The sequence below is a fragment of the Lagopus leucura genome, unplaced genomic scaffold, assembly GCF_019238085.1.
Source record: "Lagopus leucura isolate 7727_CA_CO unplaced genomic scaffold, USGS_WTPT01 Super-Scaffold_100004, whole genome shotgun sequence".
NCBI lineage: Eukaryota > Metazoa > Chordata > Aves > Galliformes > Phasianidae > Lagopus > Lagopus leucura.
In genome coordinates, this window is record NW_024962264.1 from 53,347,342 (window position 1) to 53,364,841 (window position 17,500).

The 17,500-nt window shown below is 40.9% G+C and overlaps 1 protein-coding gene across 1 annotated transcript in view; it reads left to right on the plus strand.

The window, feature by feature from the left end:
* The first annotated feature begins 2,225 nt into the window (after nucleotides 1-2,225).
* Nucleotides 2,226-17,500, plus strand: part of PPARGC1A (PPARG coactivator 1 alpha) — an 85,314-nt gene continuing 70,039 nt past the window's right edge. The window contains exon 1 of the mRNA XM_042871127.1: nucleotides 2,226-2,247. The gene's annotated coding sequence lies outside the window, so the exon portion shown is untranslated. The remainder of the gene's footprint in view (nucleotides 2,248-17,500) is intronic.

The window sequence follows — 17,500 nt, forward strand, 5'->3', positions numbered from 1 at the left end:
ATTACAGCCTTTCCCTGGGTGGTTCAGCTAGTGGAGGCTGTGCTGCCATCGTGTTGGGAAGGAAGCCCAAAAGAAAGATGTTGTGTGAAGGAGAATTCATGCCCCTTCCCTGACCCTTTCTGTGCAACTGTATTTCTCTTCCTCTTATGTCTGCAAAACCTGTGTCTCAAAAATAAAATAGAAAAAAAAAAAAGGGAGGATGGTTGAGAAAGGAAGTCTGGAGCAAGAGACTTGCAGTCAATGCAAAACCCCTCCCTCCATCTTAAGCTCCTGGCCAACCCCATCTACAATAAAAAGGATTGAGCACTGCAAAATATAGTTAAGTGTAATTACAAATGAGCCTCAAAAAGGCCCAATAGGTTTTGGAAAGGGGCTCAAAAATCCCTCACAAGAGGCCCTGAGCGCTCTTTTTTTTTTTTTTTTTTTTTTTAAGAAGGAAACAAAAGAGAAATGATCCCCCCTTAATTCTGCAACAGCAACAGCACACACGCACGTGTCTTGGAAACAAGTGTCCTTGTGAGGTTGGCATCACTTCCTGGGGGCAGACCACAAGGGTGTCCATACTGTGGTGGAACTTCAGTTCCTCTTCAGCAAAACTGTGAAAGACTGAACCACAGCAGCAGGAATCGAGAACTAGTCTGGCAGTATAACAGCAGTAGCGGCAGCAGTAGTAATCATTCACTATGAGTTTGGGTGGATATTTGTGCTCGGTTCTCAGTGCCCTCAGTGACTGTAATGAGTTCATCCTGCATGTGGGTATCGTTCTTGCTCCATCTGTAAGACGTGAATGATAAATTGCAAGCGTACAGTTCTGTGATGAGCTCAGATCATTAATATTTTGCATTGCTTGGAGATCCTTGATCTCCACAGTGCACAGAAGGCTAAAACATTACTTTCTTCTTTTCTTGAGCTGAATGACTCATGTTCTGAGAAACCTATTTTCTGCAGAGGCTTTATGAAATGTTTGTCCTAATGCTCATTTATCGTGAGTGGCACTGATGGAACGTGTTCTGGTGTGAAGCAGATGTGTCTATTTAATAGTTTACTTTGATGACTCCTTTAAGAGGTTTCATAATCTTTATATTTTACCATTGGGTTTGGAGTTTTATGCTCCTTTAACAGGTGTATTACCTTGATCAGATGTTTTCATTTTAAACTGTTGACTTATGAGCACATGGCCTGCAGGGATTGATGTGCAGCAAATTGATTCTTTTTAAGAGATTTATTCTTATATTCTCTTTTTATTTAGTGTATGAGTTCTCTAGAAAATATAGATGGCTGGTAATCATTAGTAAAAATGAAAATGGCCCACCATTAAAACCTTTGTTTCCTTTACTTTAAAAATGATCTGTAAGGATGGGAAAGCGTATAAAAAATACAATCTACAGTCAGACAGAGGTTGGTTTTCTGAGTGAACGCTTAACAAAAGCTGCTTTTTACACATTTCTTCTGCGCTTACAGTCACTATTGTTTTTGTGCTCTTTTATCATTCAGGGGATTCATGCTATTTGAGAAGGATGGGTACAAAGATTACCTTAAAATGACTAATAGTAAAAGCTCCCAACCTGAAGAATTTGTCCTATCAGAACCTACATCCATTTTAACAGATTCCACTAAAAAAGCTCAGTCTGTCCAGCGTGTGAGGAGGAATGTAGCAGCATAGTTCTGCCATGAAAATAGCTTGTGTAATCAGTGGAATATAAATGGCAACAACATCTTGCACTCCCTTTTATGATGGTGGAAAGAGAAGGAATTCAGTGTGCAACCATATGACTTGGTCCTTAATGACTGAGAAGCTCCCATTTTTGCAGTATGCTGCAGCACAGCGCCTCAAGTATCCAGGAAGAGGTAAATTGTTCCCATGCCTTGAGCCCGAAATCTATCTGAAGAAAGAAGCAAAATAAAGGACCTTTATTTTAGCAAAGGAATTAGAAGTCTGTGAAACTGTTGGAAGCATTAATTAACAAAGTATTTTCTCATAATGGCCAGCATCTTTCTGAAAATAAGAGTGGGGAATCTGCTTGAAATAAAAAAACTGCACATATGTCTGCACTGCCTATGCAGGCAGTAGAGGCAAGGAGATGGCAATAACTGAATGTTTAATACAAGGATAAATTTATAGCAAGTTTATCCCACGTGTGAGTCTCTGACATGATCTCTGTGTTGATGCCAGCATGGGTGGTGTTTGTTCCAGCCTGGTTGGAGTCCAGTCTGCGTTGATGCAAGAGACGAGTGTGCTGGGGTCAGGTCAGTCCTCTCTGAATGATAATCCACACCATAAAGCTACTGTAAATGATTCAGCATGGTTTAGTATTATTTTCAGCCAGTGCCCAGGAGAGGCCAGGACTGAGCTAGCATTAAGAATGAATTGTCCATGCTTCCTGCTCTTGTATAACTGCAGGTTGAGGTCACAGAGCAGTACAATAGGAAAATGAATGTTGCCTCCTTCTGAGATGTAGAATGCTTGTCTTCTATACGAAAAGATTTTGTACCAGGGTGGAGAGATTGGATTAGGGCTACAAATGCATTTGGTTTTTAGAAAGCATCTTAGGGCTTCCGGGAAAAACTTAAGTTACAGTTCTGCATGGTGCCAGGACTTTTAGGGAAGCTGCTGAACACCAGCAGAGGTAAAGAAGATGGTTGCCAACAAGTTACTGCTGCAGTTGGTGAATATTGTGATATTTACCAGGCTTACTGCTTAGTTCTTCACTGAACTCTTACTAAAGCTTCTTTGCAACATTAATTTTTTTTAAGTTGTTGTTTGATATGTGAGCCATTTTCTTCTGTTATCTTCAAAAGGGTCTGAATAAGTTGCTGTTGTAGATACCTAGTACTTTTAAAGTGATTGGAAAAGGCTACAGTAAGGCATATTGGGATGTACAGTTCAGGAAGGCACAGGTCAGGAGAAAAGAGAAAACATACAAACAGCAGAAATTCCTAATTATCTGAAGTTTACTTTTTTAGCAGCTACATTTAGATCAGGCTGATAGTACTATGATTACTCCATTTCACTGAGTAACAGACTTCAATATTGTGCAGTTTTGCTTGCATGCAAATAAAAACATAAAGCAGAGCTCTGTGTGCTTCAGACTTGGCTAGTGAGTCCAGCCAAGAACAGATGGAAACTCTGCCAAGCGCTTTTTCATTGAAGAGTTTTCTTGAAGTTTTAAGAGTGGAAGATCAGAGCATTGCAGACAAAATTACTGATTCCTGCTGAAGGCACTACTCTCTTCTCTGTGTTTAGGACCATCCTGTGAATGTGGGCTGGGTTTCTGGCGTAGCCAGCCTGTGGCTGAGTGCTGCCCACACACAGGGTCCATTTGACGTGGAACTGGTAATAAGCAAAATCTGCTGAATTTTGTTATATTTTTAGGAAATCTGAAACTTTGTTGTTCTGCATTGCGCTGTTGCAAATGCATCTTTTCAGTTCCTGGGTGATAGGAAATTCCAGGTGGAAATCTCAGTGGTGTTCCTTTCGCTGTCTCGTGATGAAGCTTAGGCTATCATCTATAATGTCATGGTAGTGCAGGTCTCACGCTTTGCTCTTTTTGCCTTGTAGAAATGTTGATATATTTTTTTCTTTTCAATTTTTCACCATTTATATCATCTTTCTGCGATGGAGAATGCTCCTGCACTTATAGACCATTCTTGGCTTTAAGATGGTTATAAACCTGTTATTTCAGAGGAGGTTGTGGCTAAAAGAGTAGAGAAAGCATTTGTTTCTGGTTTGGGTCTATTTTACAGTCCTTTATATAAAGAACTGCCTTGAAAAGCCCATAGAGATGGAGTTCATTATGTTAATGCCATCTCTAAAAATGCTCCCAAGCTTAGGGCCTTTGTTGTCAATAAAATGTCAAACAGTAGCACGTACAGCATGTTGCTCAGACTTCAAACACCACAGCTGTATGACTGCTGTGTTTTCTATATAAGAGCTGAGAAATATGGGAGGGATTAATATTGGGTGCCAGTCCAAGTACTAATACTGAAAGCTAAAGCAAAAAACATTACGCAGTTTTCTTCAGCCTATTTATAAATACTGGCTGTCGTTCTTCTTACTTTGAAGACTTTTGTTCATAGTTCATGTTCAGTGTTCCCTGGGTTTACTCAGGAAAGCTAGTACACTAGTTAACTTTCTCCAAGGGATAATATTTTCCAAAGGGTTATTGCCAATGTACAGTCTAATAGCTTCAAAGAAGGGCAAAATCTAAACAATTTGGACCTTTGGTGCTATAACGTTGTTATAGCCTTTAACTTATCATGCTTTTGATAATATGGGGCGAGGTAAAATACCAGAAAGTGAATTGCCATTTTAATACTGGGAAAAGGGATTTTTCTTCAGCACTGACTTGTTTATAAAATGGTTGTTTTTGATTTTAAAGGACCTGATGCTTGTTTAGCACAACTCTGACTGAAAGGATCTCTGCCTATAGCAGGCATGCCTGGCTCCAGGAAAGCCAAATGCATTACTAATATGACCCTCCCCATCAGAAAGCAAAATATCACTGTGTGCAGTGCTAACCACTGTTCTGCATCTGACTATGTTATAGACAGAGTTTCTACTTATTTTCAGTAAAAAACTCTGGAAAAAAGACTGGCCAGATGATACTAGATGTAAACCTTTTAAAGAACAGTGATATAGTTTAGGACAGATGTAAGAGGCATGTGGTCATTTCAGGTCATGCAGGGAGCCCTGGCCTAATCCATGACTGCAGCATGATCATCTTCATGCAGTTTTCACACCAACTTAAGGTTTGATAATAGGAAAAATTTCTTCTCAGAAATAGAGGTATTGGCACGGGCTGTCCAGAGAACTGGTGGAGTCACTGTCCCTGAAGGTGTTCAAATAATGTGCAGATGTGGGACTGAGGGCCGTGGTTTAGTGGAAATGGTTGTGATGAGTCTACAGTTGGTCTAGGTGATCTTAGAAGTCTTTTCCAACCTTTCTGATTCTATGACTTTATGGCAGGCATGTTACTGTTATTATTATATGTACAGTATATATATATGTGTGTGATTTCCTGCTTTTTTCCACTGTAACTGGGTGGAGTGCTGGCAGCTTTGCAGGAGCCTTCAGTGAGTAGCTTTGATGCGCTCAGCTCTGCAATTCCATCCACTTCTCCCTGGATTAGCTTCTTTAGGTTTCAAGCTATATCAGAAAATATTGCATGTTATGTTTTATGTTCCTTTTTGACAGTTTGTGATAGGGTTTCTTTCCACAAATCATCATGCGCAAAATGTGGAAAGATTGCAGCTGGAAAATTAATTTCATTTGTATTTAGCCAGGTGTGAGTATTAAGAGACAACCAAAATCTGACACGATACATCCTTGCCTAATGAATAAAAGAAAAAAAAAGTTTATCTCTGTATTCTGGGTTTCTCTCGTCTTCCAGGCTGTATTCTGTTGTTTCACAGAGTTTGCTGCTGCCAGGTTCCTTACAGCTGTTCCCGTTTTGTCCGCTGCTGGTCTGTGTGCTGAGCAGCTATAATAATGCTCCCCTACTTCTTGCTTCCCTCCTTCCTTCCATTCCCTCTTACTTTCTTCTCTTTCTCTAAAATGAGGCCAGACAACTTAAAAATTAGCTCCATCAGCAGATATAAAGGCAGCCAGCTCTGCATCTGGTGATACAGTGACAAACACTTTTATCAAACTTCATTTTTTACCATATGGGGAATTTTTGTGTGCAACATGAACAGAGCTATGCTCTTTCTGGGGGGTTTGTGGGTGATGCAGGTAGCTCTGAAGTAACCTGCATCTTCAGAAAAGTCCTTCTTCACTTTGATTTGTGGTGCAGAAGCTGTTTCCAGGGTTCCATTCCATGGCACGATGTTCTGGATTAAGTTGGTTGGTGGCACAGGGCTGTGTGAGTGGGTATAGAGAGGAAGAGCTGCTGCTTTTGCGCAGAGCCCTTGTGACTCTCCTGACATTTCTTCTTGGAAGAATCCCCCTTTTAAGGGTGAGAAATAGTTTGGTTTGTCTGCTTGTCCCTCTGTGATATGTTGTTACCTCGCACTAATGCCAGCCGTATCAGATCGTTCTAATTATAAATGTGACAAATCTGAGAATTTGGATTTTAAGGTCCTGTTTTATTTGCGTGATATGTTGTAACCCCAGAACAGAAAAGTTGCTCGTAGACTTTAGCAAGTTAGAAGGCAGAGCTTTAGCCCCAAAACCACCCAGTCTGCACCTGGACTCGAGCCAGGGAGTACATCTGCTATATATCTCAAAGAGAAAAACTAAGGTATCCTGTGCTGTGAGATTGGTATCAGCAGGATCCCCTGTTTCCAGCCATGCACATTTGCTCTAAGTCATGAAATTAATTAATGGAGAAATTTTCTTGTAAAATAGAGCAGCAGTTCTGATTTACATGACTTCTGTGCATTTGCAACTATTTTTCTCCCTATGGCTAGAGCCGCATTAACCGGTTTTGTTCCAATGAGTGTACAACGTGTGTGTCAGGCAGATATCTCAAGGACCCGAGCCCTGCGCACTAGTCAGCATTCCTTCCTGTTTATGCCTTCTCACCCACGAGGATGAAGCCCCACTGCTGAGCGCCCCCCCAGTCATAGCCATGAATCAGCACTTCTGACAGCCTCGTCCCCCCGCACTGCCCCTCTCGCTGCCCGGGCAGCAGCACGCGGCCCTCCAGGCACAACTTTTCAAGCAGGAAAATACTGGATCAAAATGTCATGCTGGCTTTGCCTTCGTTTGGTAGGAGAGAGGGTTTTTTTTGCTGGCAGAGAGGCAGGGGATATTTGCAGCCTTCATTTCAAGCACTGTGTGGGCATTTGGGTAGTTTATAGTAAGTGTAATAAATATAGTAAGGTATAAAAGAAACAGAAGCCAGACATACTGCACGTGCATTCATTGATCTTGTCAAATTTTGTTAAACTCTCTGAAATAACTGCAAAAAATTAACAAAAATCTCAGAAACACATGAACTCTCTCCCCTCTCCCAGCTTATTTGCAAATCCTTTAGTAGGTCATGTTACCTGCAAAAGAAAGGGAGAGAAGGGATTTCTTGTGCTTATTTCATTACAGGGAAGATTTGCAAAACCTGAAAGGCCTCTCACTCCAGGTAACCCCCTGGAAGATGCTTGGTTTCCCTCTGTGCCTTAGGAAATCTCCCCCAAATTATTTATATCTTCCCTGGTGTGGCAGTGCAGAGCGATAGACCCCTTACGTGGAATGAATAATACTTGAAACCACAACTAATCTCATTGAGCTATTTGGTGAATAAGGTGTTATTGAATTAAAGGCTCAGAGCGTGGCCCACAGGAATGGATAAATCCTGCTCCCACTGGAGTCTGTGGTAAGACTGTTGTTAATAGGGTTGGGAAGGGCAGGATCAGGCTCTGGGTTTTGCTTTGAATGCATTTTTATTAAGTAGTAAAAGAAATGAAAATAGTTTGCTTAAAAAAAAAAAAAAAAAAAAAAAAAGAGTTCTCATAATCAAGACAGTAGCAATACATAGCAGATGCCTGAGATCCTGAACTGTGCTGTTGTTGTTGAATGTGTTTTCTCCTCTTATATTCAAATTGGAACTCAAATCTCTGCTCAAATCTTTCATGTGTTTTATATATGGTTCTGTTGTTTTCCTTACGTTGATTTAAATACTTAAATAAGGAGCTAGATCCATCTTGTATTGCTCCTCTTCATCAGGTAATTGGCGCTTTGCAGACCTGATACGCAATATGTTGATTACTGCCTTTGTTACATTAAGGAGTTTATTTTTACCATACGCCGAACCTACTGTAGATGAGTCTCCTGTATGCAGTTCATTAGATGTCTTGGATGAGGTTTTCAAAGTGATGTCAACCTAGCCTCTATTTGAGAAGTGAGTCCTACAGAAAATTGTGATACAGTGTGTGATGTCTGTCATCTTGTGTGAGGCACTGGAGACCTCCAGAGCTCAGAACATGAGCTCCTGGTGTGGGCCCCTGGGCCCCTGAGGCTGTCTTGAGCAGGCTCACTCCTGTAGGTCAGGCATGGGGCACCCTGTGGCACACGTGTACTGATCAGCGGGCCGTTGTGCATTGCAAATAGAATCCGTGTGTGTCCCCTTCTGTGCTGAGGTGTTCCTGCCTCTGCACTGAGTGGCGGTGAAAGCTGCATGTAGGTGTTGCCCATGGAGAGGTACGCGCAGAAACGGTGCCTGTATTTTCAAAAGTGATCCATTGTCTTGGGGATTAATGGGAAACTTGATCATCCGGTTATTGTCTGCAACTGCATATCCTGTGAATACGCCAAGTGTTCCACGTCCGGCGCTGTGGGTTTGTGTTTCTTAAGGTGATGGTTGTGGAGGGGATTATCTTATTTTTCTGTTTACTTTATTAAACCAATTAGAAATGTTTGAGACTACGAGGTGTTTTTTCAGGTCTTATGATCCCATTAATTAAACAGTGCAGGGATAAGTGACGAAAGAAAACAGGCTACAGAAAAAGCTGTGTAAATAAGATAGAACAACTAACTTTTGGTCTGGTAGCATCTTGCTGAGCGCTCTGATTATTGACTGCCCAGCCAGTTCTACTGATATGACCAACATAAATTCATCTCTGCTGCTCTTTTACTGATTCTAATGCCAAGGAACCAGAGGAGCTCTAGGAAAGGAGAGTTGGATTCAATTCTGGTTCATGAATCACATATTGAATTGTCAGGAAAGGAACAAATTCTGCCCCGATTGCCTCTATAACTATGATAGGTTGCGCTCACATGTCTCAGGGCAGAACATGGTCTGAAATGAAATAGATGAGGTCAAAATCTGTTTTCATTGATCACAGAGAAGGCAGTGAAGCTGTAGAAGCAAATGTGACAGAAAAATATTGCCAGCAAGGCTGTTCCTCTTGCCAGTGATGCATCATGGCAGAAAGAAGGCTGCTTGATTTTCCACTTCCATGATGTGTTCGGAGAGTGGATAAAAAAATAATCTTTCCATAAGCGAGCGAATTGAAATGAAAGTAAGGCATAATGATTGACACTGAGTGCCAGCTGCCATTTATACGGAGACTTTTTGCATGGAAAAAAACAAACAAACAAACAAACAATTGAGGAGCATTTTGTTTTTGTTGGCAAAAACATTTTTTGTACTTTTAAAACATGTTTTTAGGGACTCGCAAAAGGGAGACAAGGAATGTGATTCCATGAATAATGTCCTTTTATTCCACGGTATATCCTGCAGCCCATTCCATAAAGATGACAATAATAAAAAAGCGAGGGACGCAATATGAGAAACAACTTTGTGCTAGGGAGGATGGCTTTACAGAATAGATACTGAAGCAGCAAAGAACTGAAAGTGGTTTCTGAGAAGTGTTGACCTCCTTTCGTGCCACTTACTGTGAATTAAAGCTGTGAGTGAGAACTAGTTTGGGCATGTGGTACAGCACTTACAGCAACTGCTGCCAAGGAACAAGATTTGTGTTTCTAAGGAAATGCAACAAAAGAAAATGGTTTAAGAGGCAGTGGCTGTCACTGTGTTTAAAAAAAAAAAAAAAAAAAAAAAAAGCATCTGTGTACAGATAGGGAAGATAGGGAAGAAGAGCTGAAGTGGGTTATTTTATACACAGGTTAGCATATATATGAATTCCAGCAATGTGAAATTCAAAATCAAGCAGCAGTGGGTTGTGGAGGGTGTAATATATCTCACACTTTCGGAGTTTACAAAGTCAAGCTAGCTAAAATCAGTAGTGACCTGCTCTGCACACGTGATTGACTGTTGTTTTTCATTCCTATGGGCTTTATTAGTAACAGTGACCAGCTATAGGACAGGGATACATTGAAAGCAAGGAAACTAGGGCTCCATGGCTTCTTGGCACTCCATAATAACAAATGAAAGACTAAAAACTTCAGTGCTTTTGAATGAACGCTGGCAAACATTATAACTTACCCCTACCTTTAGGGATATAAGTATCTTAGTGACATCCACTCACTGATTTGTAGCAAAGAAGTCATGAGAATTGTTCATGCGTTGAAGTTTCATTAAGGGATGAAAATCATAGCAAAACATCAAGCAAAAAATATTGCTATATTTACACAGTGTCTTAACTCCTTTTTTTTTTTTCCCCCTCCTCGCTTGGAAAGGGAACCACCTGTCTCCTTCGCTGATGTCAGGCTGCTCCCTGGAGAGAGAGTGCTATTGGGAAGCACATGATACTGTACATATTTACACCGAGCCCGTATCTGATTGAGATTGGGCTGGGAGACCTGTGAGTTCAGGAGTTTCTTCATCATACTCTCATGCATTAAACATGTGTTTGAACTCTGGCTTGAAAGCCGTGTGATCTTATGATAGACATATTTATGTAATAGTTAAATGAATGGTCATGTGCTACCCAACTCCTTTTCCATGCAAATGTAGAGGAAATTGAATATTATAATATTTCAGTGAGATGTCCTCAATAACAAATTACTGTTTAAAATAACCAATATTTGTATGTATATCAATTGCGTAGCAGTTATTTTTGTCTGCTATTTGCATGATATGGAAAAGACCTTTTCTAGCAAGCGTTTTAAGCTACGTGGTGCTGCTTTCCTTTTGGAATGATCACAAGGGTGCACATTTAGGGACATATTTTCCATCTGTTTTTTTGAAGCTGGCAAAGCACATAATTTGGAATAGCAAAGAAGAAGTCTGAAAGTACCCAGATTTGAACTAGTCTGTGTTTGAGCCATTCTAGGAATTCTTATTCAGTAGCAGCTGTTAAAAACGAAGGACTATACAGTGCCCTTGGGTGCAATATACAGCCATTGCTCAAGGCTAGTGGAAGCCCTGTGTGAATGAATGCCCAGGGGCACAGAAGGGGCCCCAAGAGTGTTACTGATCTATTACCAAAGGTTCGGTGCTATTTGTTGAAGGTGAGAACTGTACAAGCACCAAAATGCTTGGTGACGCTCCTGAGAATCAATGGGGCTGCAAGCAGCTGGATAAAAAAAAATCCAAGAAATTCAAACTGCCTTTGAAACTTGCTGAGAAACTTTCCTAACTGTAGAGAATGCAGCGGATTTTGAGACTTTGGATTAGTAATATGCCCAGAGTCTCAGAAATTCTTTTTGTTGTGATCTGGAGTCGGATGGCTGAGCTTTGGCTCTCGAGTTGCTTACATCACCTGAGCAGTTAAAATGTAACTCCTCAGTTGTGGTGATACCTTTTCACTAGTGAGTAGATTTAGGGGTGTCTGGAGGCTGATGGGTTCCAATGGAAAAAACACATGATGTGGAAGGCTGAAGACAGCACTGCTGGGTCACCATGGGACCTAGCTTACTGCTGGTTCACTTCCACCTCATGGTGGGACAGAAGGAACCATCAGGTTCTCCTGCTTCAAGGTCTCCTTCCTCTTGTTTTTTCAGGAATGTGAGATATTTAGTGAAGCTCTTATCTGTACATTACAGATTTACTTTTTTTTTAATATGGAGATTGAAGGATAAAGAGGAAATGGTCATCACCCTTCTAGAATCAAAGAAGTTACAGCTAGGCAGGAGTTCTTGGGTCATCTGTTTCATCCCCATGTGTTAGCATCATTTTTTTTTATATGGTAAACCACTCCGTATTGTAATATATGATTGATATTAATTAGGCTTCTGCAAAGTACTGCACTCTTCAACTTGAACTGAACCAGAAATAAATATATTGCCATATATTACATTTTATTAGTTGAGAAGAAGAATAGGATGAAGGCACCTATGTGAAATCCAAAGTATGAGTTTCAGATTGAATTAATGCCAGCAGTGCCTTGAGATTAATTTGGTTACTATGGGTACAGAATAAGAAATAGTATACCATAATGTAGCTATGTTTACTGATTCATTTCTGGCATTAAATACTCAAACTGCATTATATATGCAACAACAGACTTTTCTTCCTTGGAAGAAGAAGGTGGTTACACTTTAGTAATAAAAGTGGATGTTGCCAGTACCCTTCCAGAAGAGAAGCTGCTGTTCTGTTACAGGATCTGCCCCATCACAAGCAGCAAAGCTGCAGTGTACCAAAAGAGAGCTAAAAAAAAAAAATGGGGGAAAAAGAGGAAGCTTCCAGTCTTCTACAGCTTCTTGTTAAATCTCTCTTGTAACATGATAACATCTGTTTCATGTACTACTGAACTGTATTGGTCAAACATCAGTTTTCCAGTCGTGTGCTACTTTGTATCTCATCAGTATGTAAGAGATGGAACATGTTTTGCATCTTAAGATGTTGAAAGCTGGGTAATAATAAAATAATTCAATGGAAATACCATATATTCAGAAAGCAATTATTTTAAAGGGTTTCAGTTTTGACATGGCTAGATTAAGTATAAAGCTTTTTGTTTTTTATACATGCTGTCAAGAATGTTGTTAAATACTGATACCACCTCCTAAGAGAACAACTTTTAAATACCAAAATGAAAAGGATAAGCATTAAATATTTTGGTAGATATATTGTGCCATAATGTCTACTGCCTTGCTCTTAATACAAAGCACAGTAGGGCTTAATTAAAAAGTGATTGTACGATCTATCACAAACCTGCATTAGGGATATGGATGCCAAGAAAATTAAGTTGAATAGGTGATGATAATGAGATCGATATTTTATTGAATAGTTTTTATTCCTATGCCTTTGTTTGCTGTTTTTGCCTCCCCATCAGCAGGTAAGAGATCCAAAATTCTTTGAAAGAATTCATTTAGTCTGGTGCTCCTTTGTTTCATTGTTTGATCAGTGCAAGCTATTTTTTTTCATTTCTTGACAGAGGAAAATGCCTTGATAAACTTTTGACTCTGTTTGAGAGGTGTATGGCAGTAAACAAGAGCAAGTCCTTTCGAGCTTGTTCCTGCTGGGAGTAGCTGGTTAACAGCAGGCACAAGGGTGATTTTCTATTTCATGTAAGCAAAAGTCACAGGCACTAAATCCTCCAGGGCAGCCCACAACCTGGTTTAGTACAGATTTGTCTTGTACCAACTCCTGATGTGGCTTCAGGACCCAATAAGCAGTGTGTTTAGCAGTAGCAAACATGAAAAGGTATTCACTGAAGCATAGTACCCTGTGAAGAATACATACCATAAATGTGTTTCTATGGCCTGGGCCAGAATCACCCTTGTTTCAACTTCATCAACTTAAATGCTATTGATTTTTCAGGTACCACTGACCTGGAGTTGCTGGGATTGTGCTTGGGATGAATTTGACCTCTGCTGTTAAGGCCAAGCAGAATCACAATTTAGAAAGTGCAATGCAAAGAAATAGTTACCACGTATTCCACCGGGTTGTAACTCTACACCCGTCAGTCAGAGCTCTGGCACTGCTGGAAAGCCTCATCTTTAAATGGTTAGAAGCGTGTCTGTGGGCACTGGAGCAAACAATAAGACAAAAGATCACATTGTTCTCCGTTGTGTTTTAGGGGGAGTAAGTTGCAAAACGGACAGCTTGCTTTTCTGAGCAGAGCTCCTGGGTCAGCCATACAGCTTCCTTTTCACATCCTCCCATGATAGGTTCAGTGTTGTCCCTGTCTGTGGTGAACTCAAAAAGCACTCCGAAAGGGGAGAGCTGCTTTTGGTGATCTTGCTGCGCGTCCTGAATGAGCACCTATCACACTGTGCACTGACTGTACTGCGTGGTGCGACCAGCAGCTCCTCTCGTGCTTTGGCACAATGTGCAACGTGGGGCAATGTGCTTGAGGAGAAAACAGGCACAGCACAAGGCTCTGAAAGCCATGAGAGGCACTGAAAGCTTGCGTCCCTGGTATGCAGCAGTATAGATATTTGAAAGGTTAGGTTCTGTCTATTTTTAGGTAGCCTTCACATTGGGACTGATCTAAAAATGAAGGTGATATAAAAATTGCACGTGTCTCTCCTGATTTGTCAGAGATTCTTGACAGAATGCAGAAAAAAGACAGTTCTCTGAATTGGAGGAATTTTTTCTGAAGTGAAGCTGTGCCTGTTGTTTAGACGAGGAGCCTTTATGTTCTCGATTAAAATGCCGGTAACATCTATTTCACTCTCAGATCAGCATTTTCAGATTTTAGCAAAGTTAAAGAAATATGACTTTCCCACTTATTGTTTGGGAAGATTTATTCACTTGTGTAAATGAATTTTAAAAAATTGGCAAGGCCTTTTATCTCATATAAAATAAATCTGAAGATAAATGATCTTTTCCACTAACATCACCTATCATTAAAGTGGCTAAATGAAAATCAAAATGTGTTGCTATTTAGCTCCTGCTCTCCTTTTTACGGGAGATGAGATTGAACATGTTTACTGGGCAGGAATTGTCAGCAAGGCTTCGATTTATAGCATTGTCCAGGATACAAATTAACAACATACAAATTAACAACTGCTCTCTCTACTTTAATGTAGTGGTAGCCTGGTCTCCCCAAAATGTATGTCTGCAGTTTATTTTGCAAATGCCTATCCTTCCCTGAAAAAAACCTGCGAACAATGTGATATTGAATTGTGCTGAACTGAAGCACAAACATTTTTCCATGTCTTTGTAAGCAGGACTGCATGTGAGAATGAAGCAGCTGGAGGTCTACCTCCCGAAAACCCCTGGGGAGGTGTCACAGTCATTTCTCCATTGTACGCAGTCTTGGTTTAATAAATTGGTAATAATGTGATGTTGAAGTGCTCTTTGGTTTTGGTTTGCTGGATTTTCAGAGTTTTTTTTGCTTTGCAACTCTCAAAATAAATTAAAATAATCTTCCATTCAGACAGTTCCCTATTTTTGCTTACTTCTTTGTTCCTCAGAGAGGATGGGTGAGCTTGTGATGGACAAAAGGGAGAAGGCTCACTCCATTGATGTCTCTGTTTTACTGAGAGTGCTTATGGCTTTGCTGTAGTTCTTTTGGTTAAATACGTTGTCCTGCCTCGACTGTCTGCATGTGGATTTCGATAAAGCACAAACTACAAATAACATTTTATTGTGTCAGATTGACAGGGCATTTTTCGATGGTAGAAATTCATCATGGATAAACACGAAAGTGGCAAACTTGTCTTAATCTGTTGATTGGCATGAAGTAATGAAAGTAAAGCCGTAGCTGTTTTTGGGAAAAGGTATGAATCTTTACTTGTACCCATTTATATAATAATGAGAGACTAACCAGTGCTCCGGAGCAAATGATGTTCAGCAAATACGAAATTTCTCAGGAACCAGGATATCCAAAATGGTGATAGCAGATACAGTCTCAGAGCTTCACTCCTGTTCCATTCACAGAGAAAATCTGGGGAAGCCTGAGCAGTATCAAAATGAAAAAAATGATGCTTTGAACTGTCCTGGTCCCATTTTCTGTATTGAGGTCTGGTTCAAAGCCTGCTTAAGTCCACTTGAAAATTCCCATTCGATTCCAAGGGATTTGGAGAAGTGACCAGTTTCACCCACTTTAACCCACCTCTTCTACTGAGTTTTCTTATGCAGGTAGCTAGGCAAGTGATTTGGATAAAATAGTTAAAATAATTAAAATACTAATTCAGACCAAACCTTTCTACTGCTAGCACGTCTCTCAGTCTGTCTCTTTACTGATTTGTTTGGCCCTCAGTCGAAGGTGGAAGAACTGACAAATTTCATGACAAAAGCATCAGTGACAGAGGGTCAGCCTGTAGAGGTTTACAACTGCAGTTGCTACAGCTAATAACCCCTGGGCTAAATGCTCATCTGCCTTTATTTCAGTTATCTGAATTAAGGATGGAGGCAGCGTGACATCTCTCGCCATTTGTGCAACTTTTTTAGATTAATATTGCAGCTCCAAGAAAAATGAATAATTGGACTTTTGAGCACAGAGTGGAGCCACGAAACCTATAGGGATTCCTCTAGCACTAGTCACTAGTTTGCATATTGCGAGTTAACTGCAATTCATGAAGATTTCTGGCTAAAAATAACACCTGGGCTCGATGTTGTCTGGCAGAAGCCACTAGTTAAGAGGTCAAGTGAAGCTGATCCTTCAGTAGCGTTGGCTGTTGCAGTGAGGTGACCCCATCTCCTGTTGGCCTGTCCTCAGCTGACTTGGGAGAACGGGGTGCAGAGGCTGCAGGAAGCTGCTGTGCCCCAGGACTGCCAGAGGGTGGGCAGCATAGCCAGCCTCTGGTACCCACCACAGCCTTCTGTGTAGCAGCTCTCCTTTCCTCACCCATAACCAGGAGAAAGGGTTACTTGGCTCTTGAGCAGAGATATCTTTTTTTTTTCTTTCTTTCTTCCCTTTCCTACAGTTCGTTTGTGCAATATCTTCATTTTATTTTGTTTGCCTAAAATTTTAGCCAAGTGTATTTGTACCACCAAAATCCGTCAGATGACTACAGTTCAGAATTACTTCCACATTATACTTTGTTTTAATATGAAAAATGCCAAGAGCTAGGCCCAAGAAAAAAGGCTGACTCAGTTCCACTGAGTTCTGTCTGAAGAAAGTCTTATTTGAAGATGAGAGATGTGTTGGTAAGGCTGTCTGTCATCTCTAGTTTATTAAAAAAAATTGCTAGGAGGCACTAAAGCTGTCCACTGCCTTTCCCTCTGTTCCTTCACTCAAAGGTGCTTCATTCACATCGACTTTACCATAGCAGTTTTGTGTAAAACAAGATATGATTTCAGAGTATTTAAAGGTTAGCATTCTCTCCAGTGCTGTACTGGAGACTGGCATGTGCTCCACTGCAGTCACTTTCCCAGCCATTTTAAAGAACAGATCGGAGATGTTAGGAAAGTATGTGAATCTTCCTTTTTTTTTTTTCTTTTAAGCACACTGTGAAGTAGAGCTAGCAGAGAGTGTGCTCTCCTACACCACAGCAGTTGGGCATGGCAGTTTCCTTTCAGCAGGGACATGGCTGATCCATGGCTAAACAGCCACGTGGCCAAGCCAGCCCCAGAATGAGATTGACAGCTGGACTCATCAAGTGACTGTAGAGGGCAGTTTAGATGGTATCTTTGGAACAGCCTGGGCTCCCAGCACATAGCTCAAGGGAATCTTTTGTGCACCCTCAGGTATTGAATCCATGGTGATTGTTCCTGAGATTGTCCTACAGATCCCTCTCAGACACAGTCATTAAAAATTAAATTGGTTTTAATGATGAACGAGTATGGAAACAAGAGCTTCAGGGCAATACTTCAGATGCCACAAGGAAGAGGAGCTAGGTGGATGCTAATAGTGGTAACAAGAAGAATCCAGGTGGGGCTTTCCAGGACCTTGCTGAGACTTAACAAATTTAAGCTGTGTCTCTAAGTATACCCAAGTTCTGCCCTTTGTGGATGGATCTGGAGACTACCTGGCCCCAGAAGAGCTCTGCAAGCACCCCAGGTAGGCAGGTGGGGCTTTGGGTCCTTGAAAGCAAGGCGGGGAAAGGGGGAAAAGAGAACTTTATGATGTCTCTTGTTTCAAAGAAGTCTCAGCAGTGAGGTGTGTAAAGGAGAGGTGATAATGATCTGCAACAGTGTGTGATTTTGGTGTGGTCCTGCCTGCGCAAGTCAGTACCAGTGTACAAGGAGCTGCAGAAAAGGAATCTGTCTCCTTTGCTTGCCTGGGTGTCTGCCCTGCAACTGCACTAAAGCACACCCAGGAAACTGAT